The 25,603-nt window shown below is 36.0% G+C and overlaps 1 pseudogene; it reads right to left on the bottom strand.

Annotated features, from left to right (window-relative positions):
* LOC140856611 (uncharacterized) overlaps positions 1–2,894 on the bottom strand; it is a 31,478-nt pseudogene extending 28,584 nt beyond the window's left edge.
* Positions 2,895–25,603: the final 22,709 nt, after the last annotated feature.

Here is a 25,603-nt window from a genome sequence, read left to right as displayed (position 1 = left end):
AGGTATGATTAGGATTTTGATAGAGTGTAGGTGAAGTGAGCATATGATTGGAAGTTATAGACATTGGAGGGCAGTGGGGGTGGAGGAGGATGAGGGCACTTCGAAGAGGAGGTTAGGGTTTTGATTGAAGAGGTGAGAGATAGCGATGGGTGGCATACAGATAGAGAAGAAGGAAGAGGCATACCTTAGGCCGATCGGCGAGGTCGATGTTGATGGAAACAAAGGAGAAGGCACAAATAATAAGAGGTTCAAGCGGTGTATGGTGATCGGGGCTTGGGATGAAGGCAAGAGAGCGAGAGAGGTGGTGGACTGATGTCAGCAAGAGATGTGAGATCGGGGAGGCTGCTCGGGATTGATGGTGATGAGGTAGAGAGTCGGCTATCAGCAGAGAAGGGGTCTAGGGTTTTCAATTGAGGACGAAGGGACAGGTATATCGGGGGAGTTGAATTTTGACGACATCTAATGGTCTCCATCAATGCTTCTCTACATCACAAATTGCCATCAATATTAAGTCAGCATAGCCCTTTTTTGTGTAGTACATACATACATACATATATATATATATATATACATATGCACATATACACATTTACATATAAACAATTTAAAGATAATAGATCACATCCAATAACTCGCATTATTAATTTGAGATCTCCATAGTTCAATATAGATCCAACCAAATCTGAGTGGATACATGTGTGTATGCACGCACGCACACACGCGCGCATGTATGCATCCTTTATCAATGTGGCTCTAGCTTCATAAGAAAAACTAAGTGGACCAATTAAAATTAGGACTACATTTATTTTATAAGGTATTGCAGTTATCAATACTTCCTCTGGCATATAATAGCCATCCATGTTTTCTTTTATGTGCATTCAATATCTAAAACTATTATATTGACATGCAAACCTGTAGGGAATTGGTGTGAAGTGATTATCCCGATATCAAGGATGTTATGCATGAAGGTAATGAAATCACCATATTTGGTTGCACCACAATAATTCTATATGGCAATGATCTCCAATCACCTCCACTCTTCAAATGATTACCCAACCTAGCAATGGGATATCCATTTTTAAGATCGAAAATCTAAGATCATCCCAAAACGGTTATTTTGGGATAAAATTTGAGGATAAAAATATTCTTTAACTAGCAAAAAATATTGATATATCAATATACCTTTAATACATTATATAAATATAATATTATATTATATTTATATTATATTTTTTTTATTTATGATATATTATATTATAATATATTACTAATCATATTATTATCATATTATTTTTTGATGGTAATTTCAAATTATAGTAAAAATATATTATTGTACATGATATTTCTAGAATGAAATTATTTAATATAGTACTTCTATTTGCCTTATTTTTTCTAACATATTATGAGTATAAATAAAACATTAATTCTATAATAATAATTAATATATCTTTATAGGATTAATAATTTGTAAGACTAACAAAAATTTTTTTATGTAATATATTAATAATAAATATACTAATAAAAGTATTAATATTTTAATAATATATTTTATATGATTAATAAAAATATTTTTATAAAATATATTAGAGATAATTTTGGTATTATATGATCAATAATCTTTGGATTCCTGTGGAACACCAAAGAAGTTGCTCGTAGATATATTAGAACCTTTAATCACTAGAATATAGCATACCAGATGCGGTGATCTTAGATCATTCGGATCAAATTATGCTAGAATAAAATCATTAGTGATATAAGATTATCTTAGTGATCCCATTGGGTGACCAAATGGCATTGCAAGGATGAGAGAGCTTGACCTTGTGGAAGCGTGATTTTGAGTTTGACCAGCGATTGGCCCATTTGCAAGATCAAGGCGTGGAAGAGATACAATTAGTGCCCCATCCTAACAACATCTAAATGGAGCCCTATGGATTTGGCACAAGTGCAAAAGAACTACGAGGCCTTGCATCTAAAATAGGTTACGGCCATTGGGCCTTCATATCTACTCTCTTGATCTTATTTATACACAAGCATTTACACAAAGCGAACTATTGATGGATTGGGCTACCGGCCATTGTTCCACATGTTTCAATATCTAGAAATATTTTTCCAATATTTTCCAAGGATGTAAATTGAACTTGGACTGGGTTTATCTAGCTCAGTATTAGGGCTAGAATTGGGCTAGGGTCGGACTGATTTCGGGCCAGACTTCGGACTCGGACCGAAATACTTCGGGCCTAGCTTCTGCCTAATTATAAAGCCCGTTTTTCCTTTGGACTGGGCTTAGATATATCTTTGACCCGGTCTGGACCCAAGCCCAAATTTAAGTCTGATCAATAGCCCAAAAAATCTAATTAATAGTCTGATCAAGTCCTATCTTAAATGGGTTTAACCTGATCAATAGGATCAATTAGCCAACTTCAATTTAAGCCTTCTTGACCGCACCTCGACCAAAAAAAAAAAAAACTTTAAGCCTTAAAATCTCCAACCCATCTCTCTCAATTCCCAATTTCCCATGGCCAGCTGGCCGCTCGACTCCACCCTCTCATGCCTTAGTTCGGCTCACCCCCTCCGTACTCTCTTGACCGCACCCCACCTACCGCACTCCACCTGTTTTGTTGGGCTCAACCCCTCCTCCTCTCCCTTCTCTCCGACCACCACTGCGCCAACCCCATCACCAAGAGGCCCAAAACCATCCACCTCCTTCTCTGCTCTGGCAATCCACATCGTGCCCTCCACTTTGCCCTTTGTCTTCCCCTCTCCTCCCTCCCTGACCACTCTGTCAACGCCCTCTCCGCTCCCTCGACCGTGCCAGCCGCCTCCACTCCGCCATCTCCCTCTTCCACCTCCTCCCTTCCCCCTTTGTGTACTCCTTCAACTCCCTCCTCCGCCATGGTCGCACCCACGCCGGCAGTTCTTGATTGAACAAAATGCTCCTCCGCACCCTATCGTTCGCCCTATGCCAGCCTCCCACCCCTTCCGCCTTATACTTTTTCTGCAAGATGCCATACCACGGCTGTTAGCCTGACCCCATCACCTACGACACCCTCCTCAATTGCCTTTGCCGCGTCGGTGAGCTCCATGCCGTCCATGGCCTCCTTGACTCCATGCCGACCAGGAACCCCAGTGGACAATTCAGGCCAAAATTCTTAGCCCAAACAGATAATTTAGGCCAGCCCGATTGGGTTTGGGCCGGGTTTAAGCTTGGATGCTGGCCGGGCTCGAGCTTGGATGCGGGCCAAGCTTAGACCTGAATTTTTTTAAAAAAATTCAAGCACAAGCCGGCCCAAAGCCCGAAAATTTTTTCGGACCGGACTCAGGTAAAGATGTGGCCTGGCCCATTTTTAGCCCCACTCAATATCCTTCTGGCCTCTCTCACAATCTATATGGGCCACAATATAATAATGGGCTAGGCTTGGATCAAAAAGTTTCGCTTGGTTTCATCTGATTCTTAAACAATCTTGTCAAATTTGATTCCAATTCTATTTACTAATTTTGGTCTTCCAACCTAAACTTTTGCGCGCACAACCTTACATCAATTTAAGTACTACTTTCCTTTTTCAGATACCACTCCTGAACCATATCCGGTAGGTTTAGGGTGAAGCAACAGCCTAAATTTATAGCCATCTATTTTATTCAAATGTACATTTTAATCATCATTAAATATCTTAAACCGCGGCAGACCTGGTTTGATTCGCATCCTGACTTGAGAACTGCTTGGAAAGGAATAAAGAAGAGATGAAATGACAGCACTATATAGTTGAGTGAAGCTGGGGGGCTGGCAACGAGAACCGTCAAGTGGAGCACCTTATTCTTATCATCTTCATTAGGATTCTGATCCCTTGCGGTGCATCTTTTGCACCAGAGAGAGAGAGTATGCAAAAAAAAAAAATCACCACCATGTCACCCATCTTGGATGCGGAGGGCTCTCGCACAATCTCACACTCTCTTTATCTGACTTGTTTAGCAACTACCCTATATCTTGGCATCCTAAAGTGACGCTCTTTTTTCAAGATGAGCAAGGGCCCTCCATTTTCTGAAGTAGATGAAGTGGCAGCAATCTTAGTATGCACGGCTCTTGCAGTGCAAGAGATACACCATACAGGATCCGAACATTTAAGGACTCATGCCGACACATATTTAATTCCATATCAGCTATGTAATATGTAGATCTCAAGTATTTATATGTGATCAAAAAACTCAAATTACTCCTTCTAAATAGCTTTCTTTTTGTGTGCATGCTTAGGGATAGGCCATTCTTAGATTGGCCCATTTGGATGGTGCAGGTGTTATCCTTAAAGCGAAATTCTCTGTGCACAGCGGGTGGTATAGAAAATCCGATGTTGAGCGCACCATTTTATGTGATTGATCCATATAGTCACTACTTTTCAACACGTATTTAATACCTGCAGTTTCGCTTTTTTGTTTGAAAATTATGAATGACGAAAGTATTCCTATTTTTTGTAAAAAATTATGACATCTTATGTCCATATTATGACACCCTACATATAGGAAGCCATAATTTTGACGTTGATGCGTATCGTAGTATATCAAAATTAATCTTACTTACTAATATGTAGATAGGGTGAGTCGGGATTGTATCCATAGGGACCTTAGGCCGATTATTTCAAAAATACAAACGAAAAGAATAGTAATTGCAAGAAACTAAGAATAAAATATGGAGATTGCAATAAAAATATTTTTTATTGATCAAATAAAGAAGTATACATAATGGAAAAGAAACAAAAGTATGATACAAAAAAATTAAACCAAGTTAAACTTCTCGCTGCGCCTGATGGTGGATGCATCTCATTGAATTCTTCGTCTTCCTCCATGCAGACAGCGGCAAGATAGCTAGAAGACTTAGTCTAGAAACTCTAAGGAAGACAAGTAGATAGAAGAGGGTATAAAAATATGGAAAAGATAGCAGTATTAGGATTAGGATCTCTTCTAAATTTGATATAAGGCGTGCTAGGGTTAGGACCTCTCCTAAACTTCTTAGAATGTGGAGAATGGATCTATGGAGGAATATGATATCGTGTTAGGGTTAGTATCTCTCCTAAACTTATGGAAAAGAGAGAAAGAGAGATGGGGGCAGCAGATTGGAGAGAAACTTAGGCATTGGCTTGATGGAAAGAGAGAAAGGGAAGAGCTTTGATGGAGGAGAGAAGGAGGAAGAGAGAGGAAAGAAGATGAAGAACCCCATAAGGGGGCTAATGTCCCTTTGGAAGAGAAGGAGGTGTGTATTTATAGAGTGGAGGCTAGGGTTTTAGGTGTTGGAGACTCTATGGTTTCATGAGAAGAGAGGTGGGAGCATGAATAAAGACTGTTAGATCTTCATATTGCTTCTCTTCTGTTGATCAATAAGTCACTTTCACACTAGATCTTTATAAAGAGTGATCTTTTAATCTTAGCCCTAGATATTTAAGTTGTGTTCATATTTGGTTCCATTTATCTTCTAATTTGAATCTTTAATTAGAGAGGTTACTTCTTGACCCTTGATCTTTAAGTCGCATTCATATTTGAATAGGAGCTGGTTGCCTGGTTTACTCAATTCTAATCCGATTTGAGTCCAATTTGAATCATATGAATCTAAACTCCTAATTACCTGCAAAATAAACTAGCGAGTATTAAATTTTAATAAAATAATATCAATTATGATAATATTTAATATCTCTAGTGACTTAAATTAAGTGTTCATTACATCTCTCAATTTGAACTTTATTCGTCTTTGAGTAAAATAGATACAGTAGCATTATACACCAAATTATCTTTGAATTGAAAGTTATCCTAGGCATTCTTAACTGTAGTGGATACTCGGCTGAACTATTAAAGAGGTACTTTATTAGATTACTAATTCAACCCAATTAGTGCTTGAGTATTAGCCATAAAAATTTTAGAGATATTCTTTCACCAACTCTCCACTGTATTTTTTAAGTCCTCTAACTTGATGTGAGTAAGGTTTATTGTCTTCCTACAATTTAGTCCCCTTATTATCTTTTTTTTTTCAAAAAACATTTAGTGCAATATCTTAGCCTCTTGAGCCTTCTAGCTGACTTTTGTAGCAAGCTTTCAGCTAATGACTCTCAAATCAGTTAACTTTAGAATATTAGGTGTAGAACATCCCTCAGACTTACTGACTCAAGTCCAAAAAAAGCTATGATGTGAGACAGACTTTATAATAGTCTTTTAGCATCCTCATCTTTTGATGCGAACTACAATGCTTACTTAAGCGAAGGAGTCCGGTTACTCAGCGAGATAATGCTAAATCATTTTTTTATCTTCCTTTTTTTTACAATAAAAAAAATATTGTACATACCTTCACCCTTTCCACCCATACCCCCATGAAGTAGATTCTTCATTGAGATGGTAGAAAGAGGGTTCTGAAAATACTTCAAAATTTGGTTTGGTCTAAACCCCACCATTCATTAGGTTTTTTTAATAATTTGCCCCTCAGTGTCTCTAAAATTATCTTGACCATTAATCACTCATTGATTAGGATGCCTGATTAACTCAAAATCGAGATAAAATTTAGATACACAAAGCTAATTATTTCTGATCATATTTGAAGATTCAATTAAATTAGTTTTTCTCTCCTCCGAACTTAATTTTCATTGTCCCCAATGGAAGAAGAGAACCATAATAAAATATAACAAGGAAGGATACCATCTGAGTTTATATGCGCATTCATTATTAAGAGATCCTTCATTATTGGGTGTGATGTGCTCATGACTCCAACTGGCATGAACGTGGCTTTCCCCCCAATTTGGCTAGTAGCATCACTCATCCACTTCACTATAGAGATTCAACTTGGCTAATTATCTTTTTAAAGATTCTTATAAAATAAAAAGAAACTAAAAATATTGTAGGTTGCCTCCCAACAAATGCCAAGTTTAACATCTTCAGCCGGACGCTATGAGGGAGTCCTACCAATAACCAATTTGGGTATGTCCCTCAAGGTTTCAAAAGGACAAAACCAATCAGGAGGCCTTAGAGATTTAACTTGGCTAATTATCTTTCTAAATATTCTTATAAAATAAAAAAAAACTAAAAATATTATATAAGCTGGGTTGCCTCCCAACAAATGCTAAGTTTAATGTCTTTAGCCGGACGCTATGAGGGAGTCCTACCTATAACCAACTTGGGTATGTCTCTCAAGGTTTCAAAAGGACAAGACCAATCAGGAGGCCTTGTCATCATAGCCAAAAAATGTTTGTGGAATGCTCTACAATGATAAGTCCAAACCAATAGAATATACTAGGCAAGCATGCAATACCAGAGACTAACAATATTCTCATAATTTTTCTGATGATCAAGAAGAGATTGTATTTGTTGAACCGAGATTAGGATTGATAGTTTAAGAGTTTCTTCAATTATAACCTAATCTACTCTAATCCCTATCTCGAGTATGACATGTTTCGACATCATCTCTTCTCAATCTATAGCATAGTACTTTTTTCAAATTAATACTAAATCTATCTTCACATATTGTTTTAGCACCATAAAAAGATTTTGGAGACAGTCCTCGAAAATAGTATCAAAAATAGAAAAATCAATCATAAAAATCTCAATATTATTATTTCTCATTTCAGAGATATCCCACTCAATAACTTCTTTATGTGCTTTTAGAATACCTACAAATTGGGCTTCCTGATTAGAGATCACTAGAAGGATGTCAGTGGGTGCGTCAAGAAGTGGCTTTAGTTCTAGAGCAGGTAGTGATCTAACAAGAGAGCTATTGGGGGGTTAGGTGATGGGTCATATTTTTCGATCCAAAATATGATGGTTTTAGGGTAGGGCGTATTGACTAGATCATTTATTTTTGTGATATACCCATCGTTATCAAAATCATCCACCCTAAAGTGAGCTAAACAAGGATCTAAGGAATCCTGGGGGAGAATTATAGGTGTAACTTTCTCTATTATGTTATTCATTTGTAGTCTTTGGAAAGTCTCAATTAATTTTATTTCACCAATTTATCTTCCTTCCCGTTATAAGGAATGGATGATTCTAGGACACTTGGGAATGGGATCATAGGTAGATAAGGTGATGATGGAATTGGTTCATCCCATCATTTGAATTTCTCTCTAGATATTTTTATCTTAGTCGAATTATCTGTGCTGGTTATTTTGGTTGTGCAGAATTGTTCTATGACTAGTTTATTTTCAAGAGTCATAATCGATTGTTCAAAAAAAATTACATAGATATTAAAATTTCTAGTCAAGTATTGTCCCTCTGGGTTACTCTCAGACTGACTAAGTAGCTCTCCTTCTTCTTTTCTACTGATTGCAATTATTGATTGATCGACTTGAATTTTTATTTCGGCTAAGGATTGTATAAAGGAGTGAAGGAGCTGATTGGTGCTTTCAATCCTATCTAGCGCTTGTAAAATCTTCTCTTCAAATAATGGGCTATAGATAGTTGGAGAAGGTTGATATTGTAAATAGGGCATGTCATAACAGGGTACTTCTACAAATATAAATCGTTGTGTTGTTAGGATAACCACTGATTATGATTTTCACAAAAAATTTGGTTGAACCCCACAACTTGGATTGTAGTCATTAAAGAATGGGTTATTTCCTAGTTCGTAGTCTATTTGGGTTTGATCTTGATGAACTTGCTCATACCTAAACTCAAAAAATTGGTGCATAACTGGGCATTTAACTTGTTGTGCAGGAAGAAAAGATATAGAGAAAGTATGTCTAATAACTAGTAGATGATCTAATCTATGAGATAGCTCATCCTCTCTACTATAGAAATTTATATTCCTAGCACCGATCTAATTTATCAAATTATTCTAATTATTTTAATATGCAATCAAGGGGTCCAAATAAGAATAATCTCCTTCTAATTTTTTTTTAAGAAATAGGGAGAGAAGAAGAAGAGAAAATGGAGAAAGAGAGAAGTTCTAAAGATAAGAATCTTAAGAGAGTCCTAGACCCAAAGACGATAGATGAAAAGATTATTTTTAATTATTTTTTTAATTTTTTAAATAAATAATGCAATCAAACCAACTCTATCCTAAGGTTACCTTAGATCTAGACAGCTTCTAATTGTCAAAGTCACCTTTGAGCACTCCAAGTAAAAGACTAGCCACTTAACTGGTCAGATAAGTGTAAGGTTGGTGGGGGTCCCTCCATTGCTTTCTTTAGACACCAACTAAGTTGGTCAGATTGACGAATGGAATTAATTAATGAACCACCTTTCTTCGAAACGTAATTTTTGAACCATTTTTTTAGATATCAATTAAATTTATCAACCTTAATCTGGTCCAACTCTTGGGGTTCCTTATCCTATTGAGCTCGAAAGTCTTTAGAGGTTAACGTCTAATTAATTTTAAGTTAGAGGCTTAAGTCAATGCAAATACAGGATTATGATTTGTGAGCTAAGGAAGGGTGATTATATCTCCACCTTATATTATTTAATTGGATTAGGTGCCCTTAAAGTATTTTATGAAAATATACAATGTAAAAAAGAAAGATGTCCAAATATGTTAAGTAGCTTTTAAGATTTAATTAGTTTATTTATATTAATCAAATATTTTATGGTATCTTTATATTCTTTTTATTTTATATTATCTTTAAGCAAGAAGGAATAAGAGATAAGTTTTAATTTAGGTTAATTAGGTATGAGAAGATCTAGTGAATCTAACTAAATAGAAAGTAAATAATGCTAAGATTAAAAAGCAAGTAGGTAACCTACAAATAAAGCAACAAATTCAAATCTACTTTAGGATAATAAATTATTCTAAGCTATAAAAAGTACTAAATCACTAGGAATAATGAGCAGTAATAAATAAGGTAACTACTTAACTATGCAAATAAGATAATCTCACAGTTAAGAATAAAAGGTAACTACGTTACCTAAATAAAAAGAAAAGAGTCTAATCTACTATAAAAATAAAAAATTACTAATTATATAAAGTAGTAAATTATTCTAAGCTATAGAATACAGTAAATCACTAGACTATAGAAAGCAAAAAAAATTCTATACATGCAAATAAAGTAATCTAGCTAGAGAGTAATAAATCTATCATATATTAAAAGCAATATAAGATAAAATTTTTTTAAAAAATAAATAGAAGATAATTAAGTAATTAAAATAAATTACTTAATAATAAAAAATAAATTATCAATCAGCAAAATAAAGTATGAAAAATAAGAGTACAAAAGAAGAAAATAATCAACTAAAAAAATAAAATAGTAAATATTTTTTTGATTTTTTTAAAAACAATCGTGCCAAGATCTCTGGCAACAACATCAAAATTTGATGTGTATTGTAGTACATCAAAATTAATTCTACTCATTACTGTGTAGATAGGATGAATCAGGATCATACCCACAAGAATCTTATGTCAATTATTTTAAAAATACAAACGAAAAGAATAGTAGATTGCAAGAAACTAAAAATAAAATATAGAGATTGCAATAAAAATATTTTTTATTAATCAAATAAAGAAGCATACATAATGAAAAAGAAATAAAAGTGCGATATAAGACAACTAAACCAAGTTGAACTTCTCGCTGCATCCGATGGTGGATGTGCCTCTTTGAATCCTTCATCTTCCTCCATGCAGACTGCGACAGAATGGCTGGAAGGTTTGGTCTATAAATTTTAAGAAAGAAAGGTAGATAGAAGAGGATATAGGAATATGAAAAGGATAGCAGCATGAAGATTAGGACCTCTTCTAGATTCGATGGAAGGCATGCTAGGATTACGACCTCCCCTAGACTTTTTAGGATATGGAGAATGGATCTATGGAGGAATATAGTGTCGTACTAGGATTAATACCTCCCTTAGACTTATGAAAAAGAGAGAGAGAGATGAGGGCAGCAGCTTGGAGAGAAACTTAGGCATTGGCTTGATGGAAAGAGAGAAAGGGAAGAGCTTTGATAGAGGAGAGAAAGAAGAAGAGAGAGGAAAGAAGATGAAGAACCCCACAAAGAGGGCTGATGTCCCTTTGGAAGAGAAGGGGGTGTATATTTATAGAGTGGAGGCTAGGGTTTTAGGTGTTGGAGACTCTAGGATTTCATGAGAAGAGAGGTGGAAGCATGAATAAGAACCCTAAGATCTTCATATTGCTTCTCCTCCGTTGATCAATAAATCGCATTCACACTAGATCTTTATGAAGAGTGATCTTTTAATCTGAGTTTTTGATATTTAAGTCATGTTCATAATTAATTCCATTTCTCTTCTAATATGAATATTTGATTGGAGAAGTTGCTTCTTGGCCCTTGATCTTTAAATTGCATTCATATTTGAATAGGAGCTGATTGCCTGGTTCACTCAATTCTAATCCGATTTGAGTCCAATTTTAATCATATGAATTCAAACTTCTAATTACCTATAAAATAGACTAGAGAGCATTAAATTTTAATAAAATAATATTAATTACCATAATGTTTAATGTCTCTAGTGACTTAAATTAAGTGTTCATCAGTAGAATGTTATAATATGCCACAAAATATCATCATTTTTTTCAAAGAGTAAGGGCATTTTTGTCATTCAAAATTTTTAAATAAAAAAGTAGAACTGCAGATATTAAATATATGGTGAAAAGTGATTGGACAAAAATTCTCCTTCTATATAATGACATCCTAAACCATATTATGACATCCTGGACCATATTATGACATTCTGCATGCAAAAAATCATAATTTGATGCAAGATGTCATAATTTTTTTTGTCATATTATGACATTCTGCATGTAGAAAGTCATAATATGCCACAGGATATCATAATTTTTTAAAAAAATAGAGATATTTTCATCATATAAAATTTTTAAATAAAAAAGTGAAACTGTAGACTTTAAATATGCATTGAAAAATGGTGGCTATATGGACCAATCACATAAATTAATGTGCTCTACATCGGATTTTCTACACCGCCCGTGGTGCACAAAGAATTTCTCTATCCTCAAATTGGCCCATTTATAGATGGGTTCGATTTTGACACCCAAATTTCACCTAGGATAGCCCATAACCAAATATGTTTCAGCTGAATATTTTGAAATCAGATTACACCTTGTTGGAAATAGTCAAATTGAATTGGACTTCTATTATGGTGATTGGTTCAGGTTGGATCCTCATCCTAATCTAAATATAACAAAGCCGCACTCTCGTCTCCCTTAATTCTTTCAGATAAAGTGATTAGTATAACTTATGAAATTCTTGCTAAATAGGTGGTTGCGTGAGAATTAAGTTATCATATCCATGTTAATAAGCCCAAAAATCCAAATCAAAGATTCATACTATTAATCATGATTTATACTTCTAAAAATATTTACAAAACCAAAAATCACGTATTTTGGTCATCTATAACTTACACATAATGTTGATACAAGAATAGGCTATTTTTATTGTGCTAATATATAAAAAATATTTAATAAAATATTTAAATAAGAATCCATCTTATTGGACATCATAATAAATATGTATAGATTAAGAACCAATATATTTTAGTGCTTGGATATAACAAAACATAAAATCACATTATTCTAACCATTTATTTTTACGACCCACTTGATAACTAGACAAAAGATCACTAGAACACTTAATTTTTTTTTATTTTTAGATATTTTTAATAGTAGATATCATGATTAGTGGTATGCATCTTTGGCTTGAATCTCGTATCATAAATTTTGAAATTAAGAGTAATTGATATCTATTATCCTGAGAGGAGCTAAACCCATCTTTTTCATAATTATATATTATTTTCTATTACTATTTTTACGTTATCAAATAAGGCCTATACCTAATGTTGAGAAAATAATGGCAATTACTATAAGTAATTTTTTCTTTTATTTAGCCTTGTAGTTACCAGGAAAGTGGTTTCTGGATAATAACTTACCACAATTTTTCTGGAAAATTTGTTCAGAATGTTTGATTCTAATTTCCACATTGTAGTAGGGGAGGAGGGGTGATGCCTCATTGGTCCTACAGTAACCCCTCATCATAGTAAGCAGTCCTCGTCGTCGCCCCCCTCCAACCAGCTTTTGTTGCTATTTACTGCCTGTGTCCATCACTGTTCGTGGAGGGGCCAACAAGGAGGGGATGACAAGTCCTACCTCCGCCGCATCATTGTTCATGGATGACGATGCAGAGAAAAGGAGGACCAGAGAATGAGGGCAAGGCTGTTATCCTGCCACCTTCTTCATCCCAATTCATAGCCTGTCCCCACCGACTGCCACCCCTTCCTATTCGCCGATCACTGCTAGTTCAAACTTCAAAAACTAGAATGAGATAGAGGAAAAGCCAAGGCCTTGTTTGGTAAACTTTTCTTTTTATTAATTTTTTTAAAAAATAGAAACATAGAATCTAATACTAGAAATATATTTGGTTACTCTATTTCTATATCTTTTTTTAAATAATATTTACTTAATTTTAGAAAAAACAAATTAAAGTGAAAAATTTTATTTCTATATTTTCTTAAAAAATAGGCTTTGTTTCTCCCTCATCCCTCTCTACCCAACTTCTCAATCTCTGCACCACCCTTCCACCTTATATAATATAATATATATTATACAGTATAGTATCATATTATATTATATATTATAATATATTAAGCTTCATTATACGAAATATTTTGAATTTTTTGGAGATTTTCAATTTCACTCTGAATTTTTATTTAGTGCAATCAGATCATCAAATTTTTAAATTTCTTTAATTCTGACCTTGATTGTAATTTTCGTTGACCTGTTGTGACGGCGTTATGACGTGACTTGTCTATATAATAAAAATTTGCTTATGTGCAAAAAATGATGATGAGATAGAATTATAGCTTTTATTCTCCAAATTAGCCTCTCTTCGGTTAGAGTTTTGATCCATTCTGATCGAAAGTTATTCTCACATTCTTAGCACCTGAGCATCGCAATGGCCTTGAGAGAGGTAGTATTTCCCTTCGATGACAAGCATCAGTGACCGGTCCTCAATTTCAATGATGGAGGTAATATTTTTAGCTTGTATTAGATTGTACCTATAAATGTGTTATAATTTTAGGTATTTTTTTCCTCATAATCCCTAATCCTCGTACCATGGATCCCTCAGTTAATTTGAAAAATGATGTAAGAATTGCTTTAGTATCAAATATTGATAGTGATTTTGAGCAACAAGTGGCCAAAGTCATTGATTAGAGTGAGTCGAATGATGAAGTTAGGATGAAAGGGGGTTGGAGGAGATAGAGTTATATTAGCTTTGACCTCTATCAATTTAAAAATGAAATCTCTTCTTTCTATTCCAAGGAGATAGAGAGAAGAGAAGATAGAGATCTAGAGAGAAAGGATTATTTTCATCATCCCACTGATAGAAACCCTAGATGAAAGAAGATAAGAAAAAGTAGAGAGAAAGACTTCTAAAATTTTTTTTTCAGATCAACAAAAAAAGGCCATATAAGCGAGTCACATGTATCATGTAATAATCTGATCATTGCAAGCACGAAATTTAGAGCCAAGATCTAAATTGAAAGAATTTAAAAGTTTGATGACCTGATCGCACTAAATAAAAATTTATAATGAAATTGAAAATGTCCAAAAAATTTAGATATTTTTGCATAATTAAGCCTAATATATGTTATGATATATATCAGGGTAAGGGGTTTTTAGGAAGAAAATAAGAAAGTTATTTTACCGACTGATAGAAAAGTAACATACCAACCTTCAATATTATTGTTTTAAAAATAGGAACCAAACATATTTTCAATTGTAATTAAAAAATCTGTTAAAAAAATAAAATATAATTTTTTTGTTTCTTGTTGGGACAATTCAATCAACCCCTGATTCTGACTCTAAATCGGCCTCATGAACACAAAATGCCGACTAACAAACAGTTGGCCGACATACAGTCGGCCATCCTCAGCCATCGATAGACAATCATGATAACTCGATTAATCTCAAATCGATGATCATTGGTATATTAGAGTTACCGACCGATGCTCATTCGAATCTTCTCGACTACCGACATACGATCAACATACTATTGTTACCGACATATAGTTGGCTTACTTGAAACTGCCAGTGCAGAAAGTACATGATGGCCAAAATATAATCAGTGGCGGGTATAACCACCCATCTCACAATCACATAATTTTGAAACATGCAGGACCCACGTGTCTAACCGTTACAAACGGTTACTAACTATTCATCTATAAAAGGAGGTAAATGAACAGCATTTGGTAAGATACTTTTGGGCTGAGATTTTCACTTTCAAAATTCTATCTACTGTTCACCACTCCCCACTAACTTAAACATCGAAGGATTTTCGTTGGACAACTCCGATTAGTGCGGACTTCTTTCGTAGGTGCTCTTTTTTGGTGACGGACGCAACAAGAAATTGGCCGCAACAGATTGACGCACCAGGTAGAGAGAAATATGAGCAACTATGGCAAAGATTAGAGCTCAACATTCTACAGGATCTATGAGACAGTCTTTCCATCGAAATGATATTCCTCCCCCACCTCCATTGGCAAAGCCCAGTTCTTCGTGTCCTGTAGTCACTACAGATGTACAAATTGCTGCCCTAATGCAGCAAATGAAAGTATAACGGAGGCAGTCCACAGCCTCCAACAGCAACAAACACAATAGTAGCATCAACCATCGGTGGAGAAGCCGGTGGCTCATTCAGTGCCATCTAGGCACAGCCACTGTCCTCCACGACGTTCACCCTCCTCATCTTCAGAGCGACGATCGTCTAGACACTCTTATCGAGATGGACAACCACATTCTCGACACTCCCATCATGCCGCCCATCCTTTGCAGCATTCTCTCTCTCCTTCCCATGTACATAGTACCAAGAAGGGGAAAAGACAACATACGCCTTCTGCTTCTCCATCTTCAAGCTCTTCAGGAGATTCTACCCCTGAATTTTTTCAGCAACGGCGGCTCGACGACTACGAGCGTAAGTTCAAAAAAATCGACTGTCAATTTGCCTGACTTCAAATGGAAGGTTAAAAATTTTTCAACGACTACGACTTCCACACTGCCCAACCCTCCCTCAGCGCATCCTGGATGAGCCAATTTCATATCGATTCAAGATGCCGTAGATAGAGCCATATGATGGCTCCTCCAACCCAATTGATCACCTAGAGAGCTACAAGGCTCTCATGATAATTCAGGGGGCAACCGACGTCCTCCTATGCATCGGCTTCCTAGCAACTATTCAGAAAGCTACTCGAGCTTGATATTCTGGACTGCAGTCGGTGAGCATAAATTCCTTTGAGCAGCTTAAGCATTCTTTCATTCATGACCTATTTCAGCACTAGTCGAAAGATACCACAGATATCAGACAGTCTTTTCTCCATCAAACAAGATGAGACAGAGATGTTGAGAGGTTTTATGGCTTGCTTCAACATGGCCATACTTGAGGTCAGAGATCTCAATGAAGATATGGCCATACTTGAGGTCAGAGATCTCAATGAAGATATGGCCATACCGACCATGAAAAGAGGTCTGAGAGGATTCAGATTCACCTATTCTCTTGATAAGACTCTCCCCCAGACCTATGCCAAACTTTTGGAGTGCTCAGATAGGTATATTCGCACAGATGAGGGTGCTTCTGACTGACGCTAGACAGAAGGAAAAGGTCAGAAAAAAAAAAGCGAAAGAAAAGTGGAGCTCCAGTCGAATCAAGTCAGACAATCACCAATAAGCGAGCTTCACTTCGACGATGAAATCCAAAATCGAACAGCTATGGCAAGTATGACTCCTATACTCCTCTTTCTGCTCTCCATACATAGATTTTAATGGAGATCGAAGGAGAGGAGTATCTTTGACATCCTCCATCAATGAAAGCACCATCGAGGAGCCATGACAGAAAGAAGTACTGTCGATTTTATCGTGATCATGGACACGATACCGAACAGTGCATCCAACTCAGGGATGAAATAGAGGTCCTGATTTGATAAGGCTATCTCAAAAAAATTTGACGAGATCGCCCTACTCAACCTCCCACCGACCAACAATCTCAGCCACAAGCTAAGAAAATAATCAACAATTGATCAATGATGGGAGTAATTAATATGATCTCCGGACGATCGAAGGATTGGAGGGCAACTTTCGAAGAAGAGTCAGTGAAGGAATAATGACTTGACAATATAATTTTTTTTCAAAAGATGATATCCGAAAAATACAAACTCTCCATGATGATGCTGTCGTTGTCTCGACGATAATAGCAAATTATGATGTAAAAAAAAATTTAATTGATAATAAAAGCTCAACTGATATTTTTTTATTCGATTTTCTTTCAAATGCGACTACCAACTGATCAACTCAGAAGAGTCTCAACGCCATTAGTCGATTTTACGGAAGATGCAGTTACTGTGGAAGGAGAAATCACTTTCTCACTAACTGTAGGAATAGATCCACAATAAAGCACTGTTCTCCTGACATTCACTGTCGTCTGAGTTCTGTCAGCTTATAATGCCATACTTGGATGATCTGGACTTAATGTCTTGAGAGCAGTAGTCTCAACATATTATTTACTGATCTAATTTTTAATAAAAAATAGAGTTGGAGAAATGCATGAAGATCAACAGCTTACTCAACATTGCTTCCTAATCTCCATACAAAATTATCAATCTGAAGACTCTTTGTCCGTCGATAAGTTGGACCAAAGAGAAAATGAAGAAAGATCTTTCTTCGGATTGAAAAACCACCAACCCTTGGCCTTAGGGTGAGGATGGAAAATAAAGAAAATCTGAAATAAAGAAGAACGAGGATCAGTCGGAATAAGATGACATAACAAAGTAAAACTAATAATCAATCAGATAGAGTTTAGAGCCAGCTGAGCAAGAAAAGATCATAATAGTCAAGAAGATTCTGGATGAACTCTAGAATTGAAAATCGAAAATTGGCCCGAAGGTCCTCGACATAGAACGATATGGAAGAGACTTTCATCTCCGGACCTAAAGAAGAATCGTCAGTCAGATTCTCCAACCAACTATCTCGAGAAGATGAAGCCTTCTTACTTATCATTAAAAATCAGAACCAAAAGAGAAGGAAAACCCTAAGAGAAGGAAACGGAACTCGACTTGGAGCCAAAGATGATGCAAAGAACAAGAAAGCTTCGAAAGCTCCTAACACTGGGGCGAAACCTTCTATTGCAGAGGCAAGTGACAAATGCAAAAGTAGAGTCCAGATAAAAGAGACTTTATATATATAGGATCTCTCGACGGTTTGGATGCAATCATTCAAATCAAGATCTTTTCAGATGACGACACGTGGCTACATCAAGACCAACCATTGATCGGACGGTTCGACGCACCTACTCCCAGATCGTGCCACCTCACCATAATCCGCTTAAACAATACAGAGCCAATGACATCTGGATATGTGGCCAAGATCTACTAGTCAGAGTCAAATCATCCAGATTTTCTGAGCGTCGAATTATTTTTTCGAAATGACATCCCAATGATGAGATTTGAAAGGCTAAGTCTAAGAATTTATGACCATAGTAGTGTGATTGATGGAAAAGAGTTTCCATAGGAATCACATTTGGACTTAAGCTAATCGAATCTATTATATGACTGATGTTGAGGTTTGATGATTTGTCATGACCTGCCATCAAGTCGGGACTCATGATAGAGGGATTGAATCACACATTAACTACATCTAAAGGTTCATTTCAGTTCTACTAGGTTGCCATTACATACTGCTAGGTGTCACTGATGGATTGTGAGAGCTCACTAGGATTGTTCTGAATCGACAGTCCTTGATGAGTTAAAGTAGAATTGTTCTAACCCATTGAAAAGAGTTTCAATGATACTTTGATAGAGATCATTGTATATCTCACTACCAGATAGACTTGAACTTATGGGATCACACAACAAATAGTTATTGAAATAACAAAATAGTAGGAGACCTCTCGTATTTCAAAAAGTCATTAATGCCAACAGTCGAATTGGGACTTGAAACAGCATGTGACAACTCCCTTCGTCCAACGTGATAGACCATGTGACAATATGCATGTCAGACTATCTTGAACTTAAAAGTGGGGGATAACTGTTGGGACAATTCAATCGATCCCCAATTCTGACTCTAAATCGACCTCATGAATACAAAATACCGACTAACAATTAGTTGGCCGACATACAGTCGGCCATCTTCGGCCATCGACAGACAACCATGATAACTCGATTAATCTCAGACCAATGACCATCGGCATATCAGAATTACCGACCGATGCTTATTTGGATCTCTTCGACTACTAACATACAATCGACATACTATTATTACCGACATATAGTCGGCTTACCTGAAACTGGCAGCGCAGAAAGTGCATGATGGCCAAAACATGATCAGTGATGGGCATAACCACCCATCCCACAATCACATAATGCCAGAATATGCGGGACCCACGATCTAACCGTTACAAACTGTTACTAGCTATTCATCTATAAAAGGAGGTAAATGAACAGTACTTGATAAGGTACTTCTGGGCTGAGATTCTATCATTTTCAAAATTCTATCTGTTGTTCACCACTCCTCACTGATTTAAGCATCGGAGGATCTCTGCCAGATACAACTCCGATCAGTATGGATTTTTTTTGTAGGTGCTCTTCTCCGATGATGAATACAATAGGAGATTGGCTGTAATATTTTTAATTATATTTTAAAAAAGAAAATGCAGCCAACATCACATCTTCGTTTAAAATAAGATAGAGGAAAATTTTTATGAACCTCTTTTAATTTCACCATTTAAAGAAAAAACTTTTGTCTTAAAGAAGAGTTTTCTGTTTATTTTTTGCTTATTTGACCATAACATTTTCCCTTCTCCGTATGAGCGTTCTCTCTTTTCTCTCACTGGCAACCATCAGTGATGCATATTTGAGTCCTCACACCGCTTGCTGCTACTTCACCAACACCACCTTACGGCGCCAGCATGCAGCGAGCGTGAAGGTCAACCGCGTGCGCGGCATAGAATGGACAATTCGGTCTCTTGTCAACAAAAGCTCTTCGCTCTTGCATTAGTTTCCCGAATTTAATTTTGATGCCCGGTCCACAAATGGACCGGACTTTAACATTTAAGCTTTGTTGACCCAAAATATAACTTCCAATCCATTAGACTTGGATGTTTAATTTTAAGTCCCTCATTTGACAAAAATATCCTCACTTTTAATACAGTAACTGTTCCATCTAATCTCCTTCCCAAAATTTCCTTCTTCCTTCTTCCCTCCCCGTTGACTACTTGAGAGGCACTGTTTCACTACACAGTCAAAAAACGTCTCCAATCTGCTTACAGTGTCCCCCAAAAATATCCTGCACACAGTTATAATCATATTCTTTTTTTTTTGGGGGCGAACGGAGGGGATGAACAGAGGAAGTGGTTGGAGGCATTATGGGCAGTCGGGATGCGGTGCCGACGACATGGAGCAGCAATCGAGAGGCGGTGCAGGTGGCCAGAGGGCAACATGGGCGTCTGGGGGGCAGTGCGGGTTGCCAGGGGCTACGCGGGCAGCTGATGGGCAATGCGGGTGGCAAGAGGGCAGCGCCAAGGCCGCGGAGGGTCGCCATGTGGTGCCGAAGGTGCGATAGGGGGTGGCATGCATGGAGGAGCCCAGGACCACCGAGGGACGGAGGGGAGGGGGCAGTTTGTGGCGTGAGGGGGAAGGAGAAGGGAGAAAAAAATAAAATAAAAAATAATAAAAATAAAAATAAGTATTAAACAATAATAATAATATTTTATTTATTTATTTATTTATTTATTTATTTATATTTTTAAAATATTTCTAGTGGGTCACCCTTTCAAAAAAATATTTTATATATTTTATTTATTTATTTATTTATATTTTTTATTTATTTTTTAAAATTAATAATTTATTAATAAATAATTCTTTCTAAAAATAGTTTTAAAAAATTCTTTCTAAAAATAATTTTTAAAAAAACTAAAAATAAAAAAATAAAATGATAAAACAAAATAAAATACTTAAAAATATTTAAAAATTATTTTTTGTAATGAAAATAATTAAGTTTTTTAAAATATTGATAAAATATTATTTTTTTAAAAAATAATTTTAAAAAATATGCGGGGGGGCACTGGAGAGTGGTGGCCTATGCTTTTAAAATTATTTTTAAAAGTAATATTTTTGACTATAATTTTTACAGTAATTCCTGTTTAGTCAATTTGATGAAACATTGATGCTACATAGGAGAGGCATAAATACATCAGGCACCTCAGCACATGATGAGTTTGAGTCTACTCCCGCGGCTCTATACCAAACACCCACGACCCCCCTTTAGAGCCAAAGCCTGAGTCTGCTCCCTCGATGATTTCAATAATAAATAAAAAATTATTTTTTTAAAATTATTTTTTAAAAATAATAATAAATTATTTTTTAAAAATAATAAAATAATATTTTTAAAATTATAGTTTAATAATAATAAAAATTAACTGTGTGCAATGTTAAATTAACCATGTGCAGAGTTCATTTAACTATGTGCAGTGTGAAATTAACTATATGTAATATTAAATTAACTATATGCAGGGTTCATTTAATCATGTATAGTGTTAAATTAATTATGTACATGGTTCATTTAACCGTGTGCAGTGTCAAATTAACTATGTGTAGTATTAAATTAACTATGTACAAGATTTATTTAATTATATACAATATTAAATTAACTATACATAGGGTTCATTTAACTATATGCAATATTAACTATTTGCAATGTCAAATTAACTATATACAGAGTTTATTTAACTATGTGCAGTGTTAAATTAACTATGTACAGAATTTATTTAATAATGTACAGTATTAAATTACTATGTATAGTGTCAAATTAACTGTGTGCAGAATTCATTTAACTATGTGTAGTATTAAATTAACTATGTGCAGTGTTAAATTAATTATGTGTAGGGTTCATTTAACTATGTACAATGTTAAATTAACTGTGTGCAATGTTAATTTAATTGTGTGCGGTGTTAAATTAATTATATATAGTGTTAAATTACTGTATATCGTATTAATTTAACTGTGTACCATATTTAGTTAACTATATACCATATTAATTTAACTGTGTACAGTATTCATTTAACTGTGTACCATATTTAATTAACTGCATACTGTGCTAATTTAACTGTATACCATATTTAGTTAACTGTGTATAATATTTATTTACTATATACCATGTTAATTAAATCATGTATCGTAGTTAGTTAACTATATACTATGTTAATTTAAAGACCATTCTATTTGGTGAACAAGTAACCATAAAGAATAATTTAAATTTTATAATATTTTATTTGTTAAAAATTACTGCAAAATTGATTGCTAAAATCGATTGCTAAATTTATTAAAATATTTTTTTAATAAATCAATCACAAAAACAATCGCTAATTATTTTAAAATTCTTTATTAATAAAATTGATTACAAAATCAATTGATAACTATTTTTAATATTTTTAATTAATTTATCAATCATAACATCGATCGCTAATTTTGTTAAAATATTTTTTATTAATAAAATCGATCGTAAAATCGATAGCTAATTATTTTTAAATTTTTTAATTAAAAAATTGATCTTGAAATTAGTCATAATTTATTTTTTTACAATATTTTAATTTTCAAAATCGATTGTAAAATCGATCAATTTTTTATTTTTTATTTTTATATTATTTTTATATTATATTATTTTTATTTTTTATATATTTTATTTTTTATTAAATTATTTTTTTATTTTTTAAAATAATATTTTGTACGGTCCATATAGTGAGGTACGGATCGAAAGGCATTTTCGGCCCATTTTTCACGGCTCATGATCCTCTATGTAGATCGACGAAGGCCGATGCTTATGACAATGGGGAGCATGGCGAGAGGAGGCCGTCGTGAGTGGGCCGGTGAGGGGAGGCCGTCACGGGCGGTTGCCGAGGAGGGGAAGAGGGGTTTCGAGCATCAGAGAGGGGATGGAGGGCCGCCACGTCATGGGCCGACAAGGGGAGGCCATCGCTGGCGGTTGCTGGGGAGGGGAGGGGGGCCGTCATAGGCGGTCGCCGGGGAGGGAAAGAGGGGTTTCAGGGGCCGGCGAGGGGAGGGGTACCATCGCATTGTGGGCTGGAAAGGGGAGGCCGTCACAGGCGATCATCAGGGAGAGGAAGATGGGGTTCGGGCACGGCAACCATAGGAGTCTTCGTCTTGTCTCCTTTTTTTTTTTTCTTATTGCCTCATGGGGTTTGAGGTTTGAAATGATATTTTGGGTATTATCTAAAGTCATCTCGTACCAAAACCATTGGATCATGATAAGTAGGGATCAAGAGTTACAGTTTTGGTTAACGAAAAGTTTTTATTATAGCGACGTCAATTGAGAGATTGGTAATTAAATACTTGTTTAATTTTTGGCTCTTTCGCTGTACCTTGTGCTCTCCTTCTTGGGTTTTTTTTTGTTATTTATTTTCATATTTCTAAAAGTACCCCTCCCCCATCTTATTTTCGAGATTACCGTCCATGTTGAAATGGCTGGTTCAACCGGCGATTTCACGGCCACGTTGGCACCGATATTGTTTCCCTTTTTTTTGGGGGGAGGGGGACGGAGGGGAGGGGAGCACGGTGGGGGGTTGGTGGGCGATGCCAGGAGGGGAACACAACCGAAGGGCCGGGGGGCGGTGCCAAAAACACGACGGGCAAGGGGCTATGGGGGGAGGGGAGCATAGGGCAGTGAAGGGCGACGCAGCCATGGGAGGGGAGGTGCGGAGGGGCAGCGATGGCGCCACACGAGGGGGAGGGTAGGCACGTAGGAGCGGTAGTGGCACCGCACGGGTCAGCCACCGATAGAGAAAAGTCGGTCGGAGGGGTGGGAGGAAGGGAAGGGAGAAACAAGGGAAAGAAAAGAAATAAAGATAAAGATAAATATAAATTATAAATATTTTTGAAAAAAAATTAAAAATTATTTTTATAAAAAAATATTTTTTAAAAAATATTTTTTAAAATTAATAATTTATTATTAATTGAAATACTACTTAGGCATACGATTTCACTGAAATCGCTAATTGGATCGGCGATTTCACTGAAATTGCCATTTGGGTCGACGATTTCAGTAAAATCGTCATTTAGACTAGCAATTTCAGTAATAATATTTTTAAAATAAAATATTATTTTTAAAAAATTATTTTAAAAATAAATTATTTTAAAAAAATTTGTAAATAAATTTATTTTTTAAAAATTATTTATTAAAATTAACAACTTATTATTATTTTAAAAATCTATTTTAAACTCTCACGGCTCTGTGCCGAACACCCACAACGCCCCCTCTGATGCCACCTGCAGCTCCTCCATGCCCATCCATGCATTTTTCAAAATTATTTTTTAAAACTAATATTTTATTACTAATTTAAAAATAATAATTTTTTTCAAAATAATTTATTATTTTAAAAAATAATAAATAATAATAAATAAATTATTATTTTTTCAATAATAAATTTTAAAATAATAATAAAATATTTTATGATAAATTATGTCTATTATCCTTAAACTATATCAAATTTTTTTAAATGGTGCCTAAACTATAAAAATCTAAATTTTAGTCTCCAAACTTTTTGAACTGCTTTAATGTTGCCCTTCACCCATTTCAGGCACCTTTCTCCCACCAAAAATCCTACGTGACAGTCATCAATGCCTATGTGGTAGTCACCGATACTGATCTGAAATAAAACTAATATTTTATTATTATTTTTATTTTTTATAAATTTGATGTGTAAAAATAATATTTTGTTGTTATTTTTATTTTTTTTTCATTCTTCTTCTTCTCCTTCCTCTCAACCGACCACTCTAACCGCACCCCCGCCTGCTCCGATGCCCCCCACCCCATCTCACCCCCGCCCCCCGCCCCCTCCAGCCACACCCCCTCCGACCACACCCCCGCCCGCCCCGACCCCCCTCTCCGATGCCAGACCCCCCTCTCCTTCCTTCCCTCTAGCCCCCTCTCTGACATTGAGGGTGAATGATCGGTCATCGCCGCTCAAAATCCCAATGCAGGCGATCTCTAATGATAATGAGGATGGAAGAAGGGCGAAGGAGGTGAGCAGCGACGACGGCAGTGAGGTGAAGGGAGGGAGGTTGGAGAGGAGGAAGGATGCAGGGGCAACCGTGCGGATCCATCGTAGAAGAAAGAAAAAAAGAAAAAAAAACAAAAAAACAAACCCACCTTCACCCTCCCCTATTCAGTGGAAACAGAAAACCCCCTTCCCCTCTTCTCTGGCACCCTCTCTCCTTCTATCTCTCCCTCTCTACCTCCCCCATGCATGCTCACTTTCTCCCTCCCCTATTTTGATGGGAACCAAAGTAGGGCATGTGGTGGGGCGAGCGCTAGGGCAGGTAGAGGGTGTGCACTGGGGGAGCGAGGGTGCGGCCAGAGGGGGTGCGGCGGGGCGGGAACCAAGGCGGGCGAAGGAAGGGGGTGTGCACCGGAGCGAGCGAGGGTGCGGTGGCAGTGCGGGTAGATAGGTCGGTCAGGAGGAAGGAGAAGACTAGGTCTTCTTTGTTCCTCTTTTTTTTATGCTTTGCGATTCGTGCGGAGTGCCTAATTGTCCATGTAAGTACCGGTGAGAGAAAGTTGCCAAAAATTGCTAGAAGGATAACATTAAAATAGTTCAAAAAGTTCAGAGACTAAAACTTAGATTTT

The sequence above is a fragment of the Elaeis guineensis genome, chromosome 1 (genome assembly GCF_000442705.2).
Source record: "Elaeis guineensis isolate ETL-2024a chromosome 1, EG11, whole genome shotgun sequence".
Lineage (NCBI taxonomy): Eukaryota > Viridiplantae > Streptophyta > Magnoliopsida > Arecales > Arecaceae > Elaeis > Elaeis guineensis.
The sequence above is the reverse complement of the archived record's forward strand: the minus strand, read 5'-3'. Positions and strand labels throughout refer to the sequence as shown.